General features: G+C 39.3%; 2 long non-coding RNA genes across 2 annotated transcripts in view; one reads left to right on the top strand and one right to left on the bottom strand.

Annotated features, from left to right (window-relative positions):
* The window catches only part of LOC135254135 (uncharacterized), a 210,079-nt gene extending 201,980 nt beyond the window's left edge, over nucleotides 1-8,099 (bottom strand). The window contains exon 1 of the long non-coding RNA XR_010329764.1: nucleotides 8,035-8,099. This is a non-coding gene — a long non-coding RNA (uncharacterized LOC135254135). The remainder of the gene's footprint in view (nucleotides 1-8,034) is intronic.
* LOC135254304 (uncharacterized) lies at nucleotides 7,198-7,859 on the top strand. The gene is made up of 2 exons (XR_010329829.1): nucleotides 7,198-7,504; nucleotides 7,605-7,859. It is a non-coding gene; the product is annotated as an uncharacterized LOC135254304 (long non-coding RNA).
* Nucleotides 8,100-12,920: the final 4,821 nt, after the last annotated feature.

Genomic DNA, 12,920 nt, shown 5'->3' with positions numbered 1-12,920 from the left:
AAACCAAAGGACAGCCGACCCTCTGGCATGTTCACAACTCCATCAGCAAAAGATCTGAGATGTGAATTGCCAACAACGAACACAAACTACATAAAGAAAACACAAATCAAACATGTTACTACATAAGGGATAAGACAAATCAAACATGTTAATAAATACGCTAATGATGTAACAACCTTGCATGTATCCAATTATATCGTATGACATGCTATACAGTACATCTCATAAAAAACACGTTTTCAACTTACAAAAATGCCAAGTTACTCAAAAGTATTGATATCAAAATGACGCCAAGTTTCGGTACTACAAACAATATAGGCTATCTTGCCCCACCGAAATGACATAAGATGTATTTCAAAGCAATGCTACCCAATATTTCCTCAGTTCTTTCAAGTCACTTGGCCCTGTGTATAAGCATGCACTACATGGACAGGCCAAACATATGTGTGGATGGCTCTCTCACAGTCAAGATTGATTGAATAGGCGTGTATATGTCCAATTTGTATTGGTATGCATGTATTTCGCTGCCCAGCCTTTCAGTTGCGTGAATGATAGTATGTTTCTTGGTATAAGTGTGTGTTCGTAAATGTGAATGTAACATGCTGCGAGGGAAATGTCCCCATGGGGATAAAGAAGTTGTTTATGTATGTATGTACAATATGTATTTTACATGCAGTATTTATTGTACGTAGCAAATAGCCTATACAATAACTCGCACATGTACTCAAATTCAGTTCAGAAGCAAGTATAAACATGTTTTCTGGAGAAATATGCTTCCTGTAGTTACTCAGCAGCAGTTTTGTACATTAATTTCAATGTGTTCCATGAGGCAATTCGAAATATTTGACTCTTTGATCTGACACAAAGTTTGCATGACATTGTAAAATGGTAAGATTACAAAACACAGGGCCAAGTGACTTGAAAGAACTCAGGAAATATTGGGTAGCATTGCTTTGAAATACATCTTATGTCATTTCGGTGGGGCAAGATTGTTTGTAGTACCGTAACTTGGCGTCATTTTGATATCAATACTTTTGAGTAACTTGGCATTTTTGTACGTTGAAAACGTGTTTTTTATGAGATATAATTTCTTTTTGCAAAGCGTTTTATTATGAGAGTGAGAAATGCGACCCTATAAGAAACGGTTGTGGATTATGGCTATTGTTGTGTGAATTTGTACAGTCTGTTGAGTGTGTACCGTTCAGCAGTTTCGGTTTTGCTATATATGTAAAACAGTGGCTGTGAGAAAGGATGCAGTGGCGTAAGCGTAAACGCATCAGAAACGCAGATGAAATATGGTATGTACTCACGGATTTGACGTCCATCCAATGAGCCTTGACTGACAAAAGAATCAGCAAGCCCGTAGAATTATAAGTCCCTGGGTCGCAACTTGTGTAGCCTTCTGTCCTGCTCCGTTGTCTGTTATTTCGTGGAGATGCACTTTTAGTGTTTGTAAGGTTTATCCTTCTGTCCTGCTCCGTTGTCTGTTATTTCGTGGAGATGCACTTTTAGTGTTTGTAAGGTTTATAAGGCATTTTGATAGGCTTATCTGCAGGTAGGAATCTTCTTCGCTGTTTTGTTAAACTAGAACCGGAAAACATGATAGTGGAGAATAGGAGCAGATGCATATGTCCCAGCAGGCTTTGCATATGAGAGAATAACAACAGTGTGAGAGAAATTAGGATGAAATTACGAAATTCCGTAGTTGAAACAATATGTTTTTAGCAGAATGGGCATGTAGGTGAAGGTTGACATGATCACAGAGTATACTGCGAAGTAAATGGAGTAACCATGAGCGAGCTTATATTCCTTATCGAACGGTATATATAACAGTCGCTATACAGTGTTAACCGTTGAAGTGGAGGGTTAAGTAACGTGTGAAATCTATTGCACTGCTGTGTTTTTTCATGTTCAGTACTAGTAGTTATAATTATGAGTGAATCATGATTTTAAATGTAATGTTTTAATGGGGAGTTGCAGAACGTACATACGTAGTAATTGTTTGTATGTGGCTAGATAGAGAACAGGGCGAGGTACGTGGCGTTTGCTGATAAGAAGGTATTGTACGGTAGCCAAGTGAAGAAATGTAGTTAGTAGAAATGGCACAGCGGTGAACTGGTCTAACTTTTTAATAAAAGGAATACATTTTCCATCATGAAATGCATATGGGTGGCCATGAGTGAGTTTTGGTAAAGCAAATATAAGCGTAAGAGAACGTTAGTGTAAAAGAGGAAATTATCTGCTTGAGGACGAGGCGGGATTCAATCGTTTAACCGGAGGTTTACCAGTCTGTCACTTTGTTAGGGGCAGCACCATGACATAGCTATGCAATGCGTGAAATATCATTAGCAAACCTGTGCTTGGTTTTAAAGAAGAACACAGGCGAGTAAGTGCAGAAGAGCTCCCGTTGAATCCATATGGCTTTGCAATATTGTAGCTGGTTAACAATTGAACGTGCAGACGGTACGTCATAATACAGTGTATACGTTCGGGGAACGGCTGGTAGATATGGTGCAAAAGCAATAATTGAGAAGTAGTAGACAATTATTAGTGAGGGTAAAAGCAGGTTAAAGGAGTAACATGGTGGTTGAACGTGACACTTCCCAGTTGTCTTTAGGCAACAACAAAACAAATGTGCCTTATTTTTTAATTATTCAGTCATTTCAATGTACTTTAAAACGTATTTTTCTAAGCCTAAATTTCCCACTATAAAAGTTCGCCCAAACCGTCTGGGCGTGGTAATGAGAACTGTCAGTTAGCTATGATTGACAGACCGTGCCCCGTTACCATAGCTACCCCCATGATACCTGCTGTTTTTGGGAGACTTTTCACAAGCTAGCTAGCTTAGTAGTATATGAAGTACCGATAGATAGCTAAGGTAAAGACGTTGACTTATATCCAATTATAATTTTTGCTAACTAGCTAGCCAAGTTAAGATAAAAGCACAACTATAACGTCCTCATAAAAGCAAACTAGCTAGCTAACATTATCGATGACATTGCCTTATGAAAGCAAACTACCTAGCTAGCTAATTTTACCGTTGTCAAGCAAAACTGTCGTTGGTAGTTGAACTTGGACCGTTGTTATGCAACAAATCGGATATAACAGGCCAATAGTCAGATTTTAACTGTTTTATATATCCTCTCAAACACATTCATTATGTTTTTATGCGAACATTCACTTTCATGTCTTGACATCCGAGGCGACAGAATGCATTCACATTTCCAATATAACTGGCAACAACAGCAGAAAACATGCACACGTTGTAAACAATTTGCGGTTTGATTACTTTCTCATCGTCAATTCCATATAGGCTAATCGCAAAATGACAAGAATAGAACAAAAACTCGGACTTGCGTGAAAATTTAAATTAGCAGTGGTACAGCCACCGTTTGCTTTCCTTCGAAGTTACTGCTAGCCGAGCAGCGAAGTGTGCCCTCCAGATGCGAACCATGCACCATAAATTAGTCCATAGTCTTACTAGTCTTTTTGTAGAATTGAAGAATGGCAGAGTAAAATTACGGCAGTCTGAAAAAGCTAAAGAGACGATTACTAGAGTTAACCTGTTATTTTACCCTGACAAAAAGTGCGGAAGGTGATTTCCAGTTTGCTTTTACTGTATCACCAATGTGAATGACGCAGAACTACCGCATACCTCACATAACTGTATCAAACGTTTTGAGTCAATTACAACGGGCTAACAAAGAAAATCCAGAAGAAAATATTCAGCAACCGAATTAATCCGTTTGAATGTTTTGGTACGTAATATGCTGTCCCAGCACGAATGCTTAGCATTTTATAAAACAAATATTAAAGCAAGAAAAGAACAGAAGAGCACACGTTATAATTCCAAGATGTTGGCAGGCTACTGCGCCGCATAACATACAAGTTTGATTTGAAGTTATTATGAAAATAAATCGGTTTGCGGCTGCAGATTTTTAAAAATGGCGGTTGAAATTAAACACTGCATGTAGTCGACCAATCAGAAATTTTCAGCGCTTGCGCCCCACCCGGTTCCGGTACTTTTGGAAAGTACTACCCCCCGAGCAGGAACCTTTTTGGGGGTAAAATAAAGCCCCCGGAACTAAATTTAGACCCTAGTATCTGCGGTCGAAATGCACTGAGTTCCTAAAAAGGTTGCTAGTTCCGGGGTAAAGTTCCTGTGGTGGAAACGCGGCTTATGAGACGTTCTGGCAAATGAAAAAGTAGACTACATGAGCAACCTGTGCCGATGGCGCTAAATCCAACTTGTATTGCATTAGTAATAAGCAAACATACAACATGTGTATGTGATTAACGTAATATTATGTTTGTTTATAAACGGAGCCACTAGTGTCTGAGTGCAAAAAAAACATTGACAGGCTGTGCGCAATTTAGTGCCGAGGCCGGCAACAAGGAGATCAAGTTTCATTATACAACGGCTTGGCTGAAGACTCGATTCTGATTGGTCCAAGGGTTATTATTTCTCAGTGAAGGGGCACCTCGGCCTAACAGGAAATCAACGCGCTAGAAAATCCAGCATTCTAAATGTTTAAACAGCAGCATTATTCTTTCGCTTTTTAATTGTTGTTACATCCCCTCAATGTCCAATTTCACAACTGATGGCAACGTTGAATCACATTTGTAGTTACTGTTGCTAGCTTTACAAATCGGAATCGTCCCTTATTTGGACAGCAGAATAGGCATACCGCATTTAACTCATGGATAGAGACGCATTTTCATGCGTACGTTTGTGAACGATTGCAATGTTATTTGTTGTCGTCCGTGTGTCCATACATCTGTGCTAGCTCATTCAGTGCACGTTTGTAAATATATTCATATTCTTGTGTTTTTATCTGTAGGCCTTTGTATTTTATGCTATGTATGTCCCTATGTGCTCCCCCCCGCACCGTTTGGTGAAGCCGAAGCACTCCTTTCCTTTTCATATGTGTCTGCACATTGTGTTAATGACAATAAAATTGCATTTGTCCCACATTTCTTTTGAATCGTATGAGTCTGTTCTCAAAACTGTGTACATGTCTGATGCTTTTTCTCAGAGTACCAATTAAACATAACTGGACGCCCAAATGTATTCACTCCCATTTCTCCCCTTTTGAGACGCGGTAGCAATTAAAAACGCTAAGCGATGGGAAAACCTATAGCGTAACCATGAAGCTATTATATAGTTTATGATGCATCTTTTCTTCAACATCATTCCAATACTTTTATTTGTTGAATTCATAGGGAAGGCATAAGTTTGTGGAAAGCAATGCATGCGCATTTACGCAGATACCCGCCGTAACCTTTCACTTTATTTTACATCTACCAGTATGCTTTCGTTATACTTTATACTTTAGTAGCAGCTGTCTATATCTCTGGTTTTCCCCACATTTCATTCGCTTACAGCTTAGCAGAGCATAAACATTCACAGACAGATATCATATCCAAAATCTCTCCAAAAAGTAATATAATGCTTTTTGTCCATTGTAAAGCATTTAAATGAACCCCTCATGAAGGCTTAAGATGGAACATTGTATGAAGATGGGACGACATGAAAACTATTTTCAACCGTCCACCACGTTTTGGCAATGTTCCAACACACTCCTCATCACTGTTGTAGGCGTCACAAAAACTATTACATTACTAATAACTAACGCTTACCTTCTGTTAAATACTAACGCTTACAGTGTGAAATATCCATATTATGCAATACCACTAACCTATTTAAAGACACTCAAGTGAATGCGATGACAATAAAATTTTCGGTTACGCTCACATATAAAACACTAGTCCAAAAGCAAAATCAGACATGTTATACATCGTTAGAAAGCTTATACTCTCACCTACAGAATAAAAATGGCGACAACGCCGTAAACAACAGGTGTGGTATTACGCAAAGCTATTTTGGAAGGTGCCCAGGCATCACAAATGTGCGTATATTTCACAAACGGATTGTCCAAGACAATATATGACCACTCAGTTTCAAAAGGAACACTTCTACGCGTAGAACCAATGGTAAGGTTTTATATTTATCCAATATTTAATCCCAGATATTGACTGTATAATGACATGGTATCATTTTTTAAAACTGCCTTGTTTATTTCGTTATTCACTCAGCAGCGTTTTTTTAAAACTTCGTTTCGTTTATTTCGTTATTCACTCAGCAGCGTTTCACTGCCGTATTGGCATATCTTAGTGCTATTGTCGGGTTTACCTTGTTGCTATGACGGAAAAAGATTTTTCAGTGGTGAAAGAATATTTTTATGAATGCCAAATATTGTTGGATTGATAGGGAAGGTATAGGTTTGTAGAAGGCAATGCACTAGCATTTACGGAGACACCCGACATTGCCTTTCACTTTACTCAGTGGCTGTCATTCTGTTGGACCGTTTATACTCACTCTGTTTATACTGTACATCCTGTCAATATTATTCATACTGTATATACCTTTTCTTTTCATACCTTTCATATTCTATATATATATATATATATATATATATATATATATATATATATATATATATATATATATATGTGTGTGTACACTGAATTGGACTTTACTGCTTCTTTTGCACTTCAGGTGACATGCTAACTCCATTTCGTTCTCCCAGAACTTGTGCTCTGTAATGATGCTGGCCACTGTGCTCTTCTGTCTGGCTGAGGATGACAGATATGAAACGCTGTTTGTGCGTCATCCAAAAACTGTTAAATAAATGAACTTTATGAATGATACAAACGTTTGCATTGATGTTAAACATTTTATAGACAGTTTCTCGGAGTGACCACAATTTGACACGCATAGCCCACGGCGGTACTCCTGCTACAAACGTTTTGGATTGATGTTTTAAAAAATTATATACAGTTTCACAGCATAAAAGCCTGGTTTTTTATTTTCCCTTCGTGTCCCCCCACTACATGGTAGAATCCGGCGCCAGTGGTTGTAGGTGTCAGAAATGGTTCTAAGGTGACGACACTACCTGATGACGTTACGAATGGCAACGAGTCGCAGAGTATTTAATAATGAGCACGAAGAGTTGGGCCACACAAATAATACAATGGCTGAAGGAACACCTCAACACGCGTCCAAGTTACCAACGGTACACAGCGAAGACAGGAAACAGCTGCAGGAAAAATTCCAGCTACTTGTCGTAAGTGCAAGTCTGTATATGAAAATCAGCAGTAGTCTACATTATGAGTATACAACTGTTGAATGGCTTATAGGTGGCGGTATAAATAACATGAACCAATACTTAAATCAGGACGTACAGTGACGGTTTATATTCTGATGTCATATTACAGTATGCCTGCCGAGACGAGTCTGCCAGTCAGGACAAATTGGCAGCAGAGGCCTTCAAGTCGGCCTCATGGGCACTGGCCACTATAGGCAGATTGGAGCGGCAGAACCGCGCTGCCAACCAGCGAAGTCGCCAACTGCACGAGCGAGTGCTCAATCTGCAGCACAAACTAGAGGCCTTTGACTTGGAAGTAACAAAGCTACAAGCGACCGTGGCTTTGCAGCTTGATGGTACGTTGCTACTCTGAAGGAGAAATTACGTATTTGTCATGTTAAAGCAAACACAGATCGCCTGATAATAAATAACTGTTCAATCCATGTATTCCGTTAGATCGGAGAATGGCGACCACGGCTCGTGTAGATGTGGAAGAAGGAGCTGATGAAAACGCAGACAGCGAGCCTACTTACGACCACCTACCAGACTGAGGGAGGGCAGAAAATACAAAGAATACAAAGAAAATACAAATAATGACTTTATTCCTATGTGCCCCCACCCCTTTCTCCGTTTCATGAAGCCGCAGCACTCGTTGTGTACACATGTGCGTGCACATTGTGTTAATGACAATAAAATTGCATTTGTCCCACATTTCTTTTGAATCGTGTCAGTTTCTCCTCCAAACTGTGTAAATGCTTGCTGCGTTTTCTCAGGGTATCGACTTTACATAACTGCAGGCCAGATGTATTCACTCCCATTTCTCCCCTACCTTTGAGACGCGCTAGCAATCAAAAATGCTAAGCGATGGCACAACCTATAGCCTAACTACATTACATTACAGGCATTTGGCAGACACTCTTATCCAGAGCGACGTACAACAAAGTGTATAACTATGAAGCTATTATATAGTTTATGATGCATCTTTTCTTCAACATCATTCCAATACTTTTATTTGTTGAATTCATAGGGAAGGCATAAGTTTGTGGAAAGCAATGCATGCGCATTTATGCAGATACCAGCCGTAACCTTTCACTTTATTTTACATCTACCAGTATGCTTTCGTTATACTTTATACTTTAGTAGCAGCTGTCTATATCTCGGGTTTTCCCCACATCTCATTCGCTTACAGCTTAGCAGAGCATGCACATTCGCAGACAGATATCATATCTAAAATCCCTCCAAAAAGTAATATAATGCTTTTTGTGCATTGTAAAGCATTTAAATGAACCCCTCATGAAGGCTTAAGATGGAACATTGTATGAAGATGGGACGATATGAAAACTATTTTCAACCGTCCACCACGTTTTGGCAATGTTCCAACACACTCCTCATCACTGTTGTAGGCGTCACAAAAACTATTACTAACGCTTACAGTGTGAAATAACACCACTCAGTTTCAAAAGGGACACCTCTACGCGTAAAACCAATGGTAAGGTTTTATATGTATTCAATATTTAGTCCCAGATATTGACTGTAGAATGACATGGTATCATTTTTTAAAACTTTGTCTCGTTTATTTCATTATTGACTCAGCAGTGTTTCACTGCCGTATTGGCATATCTTAGTGCTATTGTCGAGTTTACCTTGTTGCTATGACGGAAAAAGATTATTTTTATGAATGCCCAATATTGTCCCTTAAGAAGTTCAAACCCTGTAGATCCGACGGTCTAAAAACTAGACCCTACGGTCTCGGATTACTCAGTTGCGTTGCCATGGATGTCTTCTAGCCACTTGCCGTAAAGAAGTTTACTAGATGTCGTAACACTTAGGATTTGGAGCTACAGCGCTACCGCGCCGCAACTAATAAAAATCCAAATGGCAGGCAAATAATATGGCGGACATAGGTGGTCCCAATAGCAAAGTTGTAGAGCACATTCAGATGCATCGGTCGATAAAGTTTTGTGTTGATCGGACTTATGGTGAGGCAGTTATGGCCTTTAAAAGTATGACCCTTTGTTATAGCACCACCATCTGGTCGACATAGGTGATTTGTAGTGCCTGAGTAGTGTGGGGCCATTGCAACCCACCTACCAAATTTGGTTGGTCTACAACTTATGGTTGCTGAGCCTCAGACATTTTAGTGGAGAAAGCTTCCATGCCCCAACTAAAAAGTCAAAATGGTGGGCAAACAATATGGCGGACACAGGTGATGCCAATGGCAAAGTTGTAGAGCACGTTCAGATGCATATGTTGATGAAGTTTTGTGTTGATCTAACTTATGGTGTGGGACTTATGGCCTTTTACGCATAACCCTTTGTTATAGCGCCACCATCTGGCCGACATAGGTGATTTTTAGTGCCTGAGTAGTGAGGGGCCATAGGAACCCACCTGCCAAATTTGGTTGCTCTAGGCCTTATGGTTGCGGAGGCTCAGACACGTTTAGCGGAGAAAAATAATAATAATAATAATAATAATAATAATCCTAACAGATACAATAGGGTTCCACCAGCTTCGCTGCTTGGACCCCTAATTAAAGCCGCAAGCGGTGTTGGGAGGGGTCCAAGCATTGGCACCATCGCGCCCCCTATGGAGCGATTTTAAAATGGCTTTATCCTCATGATCATATGCCTTCACCCAACATATCTACTGAATATCATGATGATTGTATAAAATGTTGATGACTTATGTCCAGTTTTGTGCGAAGAGACGCTGTCGGATGACTTAGTTGCGCCGCCATGGATGTGTCCTGGCCACTTCCCGTAAAGGCCTTTACTTTGTCGTAACACTTAGATGGGATGTCGTAACACTTAGATGGCCCAGCGTGTATGTACAGCTGCAGCGCTTCCAATGCTGCAACTAAAAAAAAAAGTGTCACACTAGTGTTGTCATGGTACTGAAATTTTGACTTTGATACCGATACCAGGTTTAGTATCACGATACTCGATACTGAAGCAATACTGATTCAATAATCGGTACCTAACGATACTGAAATTACCTCAATAGATCAGAAACGTAATGTCCACAAGGGCTGACCTCATTTTCGAATTCACGGATTATTAAAAACCTGGTTTATTAACAACCTTTAAGTTGAAGCCTGTTCAACATATCAATAAGCATAGGCCTATAGTGTTACAACACTAAACCATAGAAAACTATATTAAATATATTTCAAAAATTAAACAGTTGTAAAGTAAATTATCTTTAAACAGGTCTTTCACTTTAAAATAGATCTAAAAACTGCATGTTTCAATAACAATACAGCATCTTCCTGTAATAAAGTATTTACAAATTAGAACAGCTATTGCTACTAAAGTGAACCGAGTCTAAGCTTGTGCTGTATCAACCACGAAGAATGCACAAGCGCAGGTCACCTCACTTGCCAACCTTAGTTGCTACTGCCATCTAGCGAAGATTCTGACAAATTACACTTTTCATCCTCTCAATCAGTAATGCTGGAGACACAGTTCCCTGGCTTTTAAATTTGACACAAAACTACCGAACGTCGGAAAATGCTAATAGCGAACCGGTTATTTTTATTTTTATTTTTTTAAGTACCGAAAAAGTGCTGAAGTTTCGGTATACCGTGCAACAGTACGTCAGACACATATTCCAATCCATTGCTCAGCTTAGCAGAGAATGCACATTTCAGAGCACCTCAGAGACAGATAGAATAATAACACATAAATACACATTTCAAATAATAAATACGACATTGAGAAAAAACGAAACAAAAGACGAGATATCAAGTCGCGACCTATGCGCAGAGCAGCCTACCGTTCTATTTATTTAGACATTGGCAGATGAGAAAATTTTCGGTTACGCTGACCTATAAAACGCTATTCCAAAAGCAAAACTAGACATGTTATACATCGTTAGAAAGCTTATACTCTCACCAACTGAATAAATGAATTGTCAATCAAGCCAAATTGCACTAAAAAGGGCGACAACGCCGTAAGCATTACGCACAGCTATTACTGAAGATGGCCGACCCAGGCGTCACAGATGCATGTATATTTTGCAAACGGATTGTCCAAGACAATATATGACCACTCATTCGCAAAACGGACATCTTTACGCGTAAAACCAATGGTAAGATTGTATATTTATTCAATGTTTAGTCCCAGATATTGACTGTAGAATGACATGGTATAATTAAAAAATAATTGTCTCGTTTATTTCGTTATTCAGTGAGCAGCGTTGTCACTGCTGTATTGGCATATTTTTGGGCTAATGTCAGGTTTATCTTGTTGCTACAAAATGAAGTTTTGTGTTGATCTGCCTTATGGTGTGGGTGTTATGGCCTTTTACGCATAACCCTTTGTTATAGCGCCACCAACTGGCTGACATAGGTGATTTTTAGTGCCTGAGTAGTGGGGGGCCATAGGAACCCACCTACCAAATTTGGTTGCTGTAGGACTTATGGTTGCTGAGCCTCAGACACTTTTAGCGGAGAAAAATAATAATAATAATAATAATAATAATCCTAACAAATACAATAGGGTTCCACCAGCTTCGCTGCTTGGACCCCTAATAATAATAATAATCCTAACAGATACAATAGGGTTCCACCAGCTTCGCTGCTTGGACCCCTAATAATAATCCTAACAGATACAATAGGGTTCCACCAGCTTCGCTGCTTGGACCCCTAATAATAATAATAATAATAATAATCCGAACAGATACAATAGGGTTCCACCAGCTTCGCTGCTTGGACCCCTAATAATAATCCTAACAATACAATAGGGTTCCACCAGCTTCGCTGCTCGGACCCCTAATTAATGCCGCAAGCGACGTTGGGAGGGGTCCAAGCATTGGCACCATCGCGCCCCCTATGGAGCGATTTTAAAATGGCTTTGTCCTCATGATCATATGCCTTCACCCAACATATCTACTGAATATCATGATGATTGTATAGAATATTGATGACTTATGGCCAATTTTGTGCTAAGAGACGCTGGCGGATGACTTAGTTGCGTCACCATGGATGTGTCCTGGCCGCTTCCCGTAAAGGCCTTTACTATGTCGTAACACTTAGATGGCATGTCGTAACACTAAGATGGCCCGGTGTGTATGCACAGCTGCAGTGTTTCTGCGCCGCAACTAAAAAAGGCGTCACACTAGTGTTGTCACGATACCAAAATTTTGACTTTGATACTGATACCAGGTTTAGTATCACGATACTCAATACTGAGTACCTAACGATACTGAAATTACCTTAATAGATCAAAAACGTAATGTCCACAAGGGTTGACCTCATTTTCAAATTCACGGATTATTAAAAACCTGGTTTATTAACAACCTTTAAGTTGAAGCCTCTTCAACATATTAATATGCATAGGCCTATAGTGTTACAACACTGAACAATAGAAAAATATATTAGATATATTTCAAAAATTGAACAGTTGTAAACTAAATAATCTTTAAAACAGGTCTTTCACCTTTAAATAGATTTTAAAACAGCATATTTTAATAACAATACAGCAACTGTCTATAATAAAATATTTCCAAATTGGAACACCTATTGCTACTGAAGTTAACTGAGTCTAAGCTTGCGCTGTATCAAGGAGCTGAGTGCACAAGCGCAAGTCACCTCACTTGGCAACCTTAGTTGCTACTGCCATCTAGCGAAGATTCTGACAAATTACACTTTTCATCCTCTAAATCAGTAATGCGGGAGACAATTTTCCCTGGCTTTTACATTTGACTCAAAACTACCGAACGTCGGAATATTCTAATACGGAACCGTTTCATTTTCTTTCTTGTTTTTTAAGT

The sequence above is a fragment of the Anguilla rostrata genome, chromosome 4, assembly GCF_018555375.3.
Source record: "Anguilla rostrata isolate EN2019 chromosome 4, ASM1855537v3, whole genome shotgun sequence".
Taxonomy (NCBI): Eukaryota; Metazoa; Chordata; class Actinopteri; order Anguilliformes; family Anguillidae; genus Anguilla; species Anguilla rostrata.
The sequence above is the reverse complement of the archived record's forward strand: the minus strand, read 5'-3'. Positions and strand labels throughout refer to the sequence as shown.